Here is a 5347-nt window from a genome sequence, read left to right on the forward strand (position 1 = left end):
GGCGTAACATTGAACTGATTCAGTTCGGTTCAGTTGAACATTGCACAACTGATTCAGATCACTTGGACGTCACTGTGACTACACGAGGTAAAAACGATATAAATACTGTTCGTTTTCTCACAAAAACAGCTCATTTCGGGTCTTAGGCCATCAATGTTTACTTACATTTACGAGTCATTAAATCATGTTTAATTTTGACTTCTCTGTGCATGCTTTTTGGTGGACCCCCTTAGACTCCAGTGTATGACTGATGGACAACAACGGTTTGACTGAAAAATGTCAAAATTGAAAATGCTGTGGAAACAAAGACACCTACAACTTGGATGCCCTTGAGGTAAGATCAAACATATCAAAAATTAATTTCAAACTCAACTATCCCTTTAAGCTCAAACAACAGAATGGCAAAATTGTTAACTCGCATCTCTTGTTAAAACTCAAATTTCTGCTTTTCTATTATTATTACTATTATTTTTGTTTCAAAGTACTTTTTTACATTTTGTGTAATTATAGACATCTCAGTTTTTTGTTTCATATATACATTTGACAACTCACATGTTTAACCACTCAAGGTCCACAGGGTAGCCTAATGAGAAGAGTAGACACATGAGGATTGACTGTGTTGTTCCTCTTCTCTGAGGTCTTTCCACTTTCATTGATGTTCTTGGTAAACATCTGCTCAAAAATCAGTCAGAAAAATACAAGCAGAAGCTTTAGGATCATGTGCAGACTTATGAAAATATACCACTTTACAATAAGCATTATTTGCACTACTAAAAAGGATTTGTTCACCACAAAATGACATTTCTGTAATTAATTACTCGTTAATCTGTCACTACTGACCTTCATTCATTTTCAGGAACACACATTAAGATGTGTTTGATGAAATCAGAGAGGTATCTGAACCACACATAGACCACAACGTCATTACAACGTCCGGGGCCCAGAAAGGTAGTGAAAACCTCATTAAAGTAGTCCATGTAACTTCAGTGGATCAACCTCAATGTTATGAAGTGATGAGAATACTTTTTGTTCTAACGTAGAACCTGGAAGCGATGCACTGTTTACTACAGCGTCAGAGATTGACACAGAAGAGAAGAGATTTTGTGGCTTCATAACATTAAGGTTGATCCAGTGTAGTCACATGGTATATTTTAACATTGTCTTAACTGCTTTTCTGGACCTTGGAAGTTGCAATGATTTTGTGGCCTATGTGTGGTTCAGAAACCCTGTAAGATTTCATCAAAAATATCTTAATTTGTTTTTCGAAAATAAACGAAGGCCAGTAGTTAATTAATGACAGGTGAACTAACATTAATTTTTAGATGAACTAATCCTTTAACATATACAAATTTATATTTCAGTAATCTGTTACCTTTGAACAAATTCAAGTGTGCAGGATGCCTCGTGCTGGTACACCAGATTAAAGTTGTAGTAAGTTGCAAACAAAGCAGCAAATTCAGCCATGAAATTGGGGTGTTGATTCAGAACCACTTGACCCTCAATACTCAGCATCCACTGGGTTGCAGTGAGAATTTCACCTAAAAATAAAACAAATGAAGAGAAAAAAGAAAACAGTTTATAAAAATGTATGCTAAAATACAACAGGCAAAATGTATTAAGTAATTTAAAGATTCTGGAACGTACATTACCTAAGACAATCAGTCTCAGAGAGTCTGGAAGTGTAGAACTTTTTTCCACTTCAGCTGCTGTTGCTGACATCTACAATAAAAAAAATAATAAAAGGAAAAAAAATGTAATGTAATTAAGTGCAGTATATGCAGTAAATGCAGTACAGACAGATTTCCCAGCCCTCATCAATACGGCATTTTAAAATGCCTAATTAAGTAATTCAGAGTTGTACATGCATGTGAAATGACGGTATCCAATCTTGCAAATCAGTGTTGTGTCTGGTCAAATCTAGCACCTTTACAAGACTTCTGATAACCTGTATGGTCTCTATAAATGAAACTTAAAAGCTGCACATTTTTAAATGCACGTGAAAAGTCAGGTAACGTTACACCACAGGTAAAACAGCAGTTTAGAACATTAATGAGACCTACAATGATATTGCTATCATATTGACAATTTACAGTGATACATTTCTCATTTAGATTTAGGTTCAAGTTATATTAAGAAAACGATAAATATGGGAACTTTGAACAGAAAATAAAATTAACTTTCAAATCTTTTGCCAGTCATTTTGAATTTAGTTATGACGCAGGGATTTGTTAAACACTGGGTTTACTTGCTCTCAATAATAAATCCAAACTAGTGAAATAAATGATAAAATAGCAGCATCATGCAACGATGTTAAAATCATATTCTAATGTTTTTCATCAGCAAAGCTAACTGCACGTGCGTATTTACGTTCTGTCTCAACAGCACTTCTGTATGCCTTGTTTTCCAAACTGCAAATGCTCGAAAAAATACTCTCTGGAGAGCATGACGAACATGCATAGGCCTGTTACTATCATTGAGCGCTGCAAATTGATTTGCGTTAAATAGTTATGATGCAGGCCTTTATTAAACACTGGTTTTACATGCTCTCATACGAAAATCGAAATCAAACGAAATCAAAACTGGTAAAATAAATGAGAAAATAGCAGCATCCAACGATGTTAATAGCCTATTCCAATGTTTTCGTCAAGAAAGCTAACTCTCACCAAGACTTAAGTGGATCCGATCTGTCGTCTTGCAAACTGCAATGCTCTAAAATACTCTCTTGAGAGCAAATTCAAATAAAACTGTAACAAACGGCAGCATTCGTCCATAACATTTAAGATAGTTTTACCTTGTGCTTGTAAGTTCAGATCGCCTCACCACTGAGCGCGCGCCGTCGCGATTGCCTCGCCTGAAACAAGAAATTTAAAATTAAAGACACATTGCTTTACTAAATAAACGTAACGTTTCGATGGAAAATATAGGAATCAAACACTTTTACATCACACTAAATGTCCTGATAACACGCAGTTGTTAACAAGTCGATCGCATGATATAATGACATGCCGATGTTATGAATTCTGTTCAAAATATGAATCGCTCATTAAGTAATACATTAGATTGTAAATATTTATGGACGTAAATTTAAGTTAACTTACCAAAAATTGAGTAAATAGTGCCTTTTATCTTCAACTCGATCCTGCCCTGCTCCAGTCCACCAGATTTCAAATGTATTCAGCCCGCGCAATCCCATAATGCCAAGTCACAGTAAATTGTTGTAAAACGTATGAACTACAGTGAAAACACCTCTTACCTGTAAATCAATTTACAGTTGACAGGGAAATATACAGTAAACAACTGTAATACTCATTTTGACCCATAATGCATTGCGGATTACAGTAATAACTTGTAAAATGATAAAACAATAAATTTCTGTAGAATTTTGCTGTAGAATCTACAGCAATTTTTTACAGTGTAGGTTATCATCATGTAAACAAAGTTGAAAACCTGTTGAATATCAAAAATTCTCTGCTTTCCTGTTTCACTGCCTTAGTGCTGCAGGTATATAAACAGCAAATGCTCTAATTTTACTCTGTTGTTGTTCAAGGGTGTCATTTTAGTTTGATTACCGTTGCAGGCAGCGAGGCATGGACGTGCAAAATTGTGAAGATCCTTCAGATGGACAATGGTATAACAGCATGGCATTATTGAATATAAGTGTGTGAGAGCATGTGTGTTTCAGTTTCCTGCTCGTATCCATCTGTATTTTCCTATTTATTTGCCAGATAATAATCCAGATCCTTCATCATTATTCCTTACAATAATGAAGACATCTGTCTGCTTTGTGTGGAGCAGAGTGGCGACAAACACGCTCACGTTTCACATGCATGCCTTCTGCTGCTGCTCCACTGCCAGGCAGCAATATGGAGCAGCATTTGGGCACTGAGCCCTGAAGACTTGAATCCTCCCGCCTCTCTAATGCCAGCAGTGCCCTCCAGTGCCTCCTCCTCACACGGGCTCCTTGTGCTCAGCCTGCAGGAAAGGTGAACCTCCTGAGCGGGCAAGATCACCACTTCCCTTAATGCTAAGTCTCCATTAGAGGTGTTAAACAGCAGATTTCCTCACTTGTGGCAGCGCATTGTTTATTCAGCTTGTGCCGTTTGTTTGTTTTCTTTAGACGTGGGATTTAGATGAAGTGCATGGGTTTAGAGAAAGGAAATCTGTCTCGTTTAACTTCCATGGACAAAACTGCGATCACAATTGACAGTTTCGTCTGCCATCAGACACAAATGGGCAGAAAAAACCCTACAAATAATTTAAAATGAGTATTTACTGATCGCCATGGGTCCTGCAAAGTGTAATGGGCCATTCACAAAGAACATGTTTTTTTAAATAAAAATTTCAAGACGTAGGGCACTGGAATGTAAAACGAATGCAAGGTTTAGAGGCATGGGCTTTAAAAGTGTATTTTAAGTTATATTTTTAGTTGAGTTTAAAAGATTTTAAAACTTCGTGTCATGAAATGCTTCAAATGATGAACGGTCAAACGTATTACCAACTGGCTCATGTTTATTGTTTAAATAGAAAAACAATGGAAATGCAATGCAATTGAATGCAATAATGTGCTTTGTGCAGCCATTCACACAGCAAAAATATGCAAAATTAGTGAGATGCAAGGCAAAAATTAACAAGTAACTTGCCGTGTTTTTAAAATGTCGCATCATACACAAGGTAACCAGGCTGCTGTTGCTTTGCCAATATATCAAAGTCACGTTTATCTTCAGTGTTTATACTAAAAATGAATATGCTTTATCTAATCAATAGAATTGTGGCAACAGATTACAAGCAATATTATTAATTAAATTTAACAAATTAGAATTGAGTAATAATCAATCAAATTATTCCTTAAAAGTTAACCATTTAAAATGAGTAAAGTTTACACCAAAAAAAACAAAAACAAAAATATCTCACTAACAGACAGACGTCAAAGATTAATTAAGAACTCTTTATTTTATATTGCCAACATTGAAGACACCTGATGTTAACAAGCAGAATCATGGAAGGAGAAAACCGAAATTTTAAAACAAACACTGATCACCATAATGGTGACTTAAATGTATGTTTTTTTGGTTGTTGTAGTAAGTTTTACTCATTTTAAATGGTTGACTTAAGGAATTAATTTGATTAATTATTACTGAATTCTAAGAAAAGGTTCTATATAGAACCTTAAAAGGTTCTATCAGCGCTACGTATTTGGAACCCCTAAAAGGTTCTATACACTCTAAAAAAACGGTTCCTCTGGGTTCTATATAGAACCCTGGGGTTCCGTACTTGGCCAATAGACCCTTTTACCGAAAAAATGGTTCTATATGGAACCATTTTGGAGTTCCATTTGAAGTGGGGGATC

The 5347-nt window shown here is 35.6% G+C and overlaps 1 long non-coding RNA gene across 1 annotated transcript; it reads right to left on the minus strand.

Annotated features, from left to right (window-relative positions):
* Positions 1 to 388: 388 nt before the first annotated feature.
* LOC120466779 (uncharacterized) lies at positions 389 to 3304 on the minus strand. The gene is made up of 5 exons (XR_016146016.1): positions 3099 to 3304; positions 2792 to 2851; positions 1650 to 1719; positions 1373 to 1538; positions 389 to 672 (listed from the first exon to the last, which is right to left on the minus strand). It is a non-coding gene; the product is annotated as an uncharacterized LOC120466779 (long non-coding RNA).
* Positions 3305 to 5347: the final 2043 nt, after the last annotated feature.

The sequence above is a fragment of the Pimephales promelas genome, chromosome 13 (assembly GCF_988280905.1).
Source record: "Pimephales promelas chromosome 13, fPimPro1.hap1.1, whole genome shotgun sequence".
Lineage (NCBI taxonomy): Eukaryota > Metazoa > Chordata > Actinopteri > Cypriniformes > Leuciscidae > Pimephales > Pimephales promelas.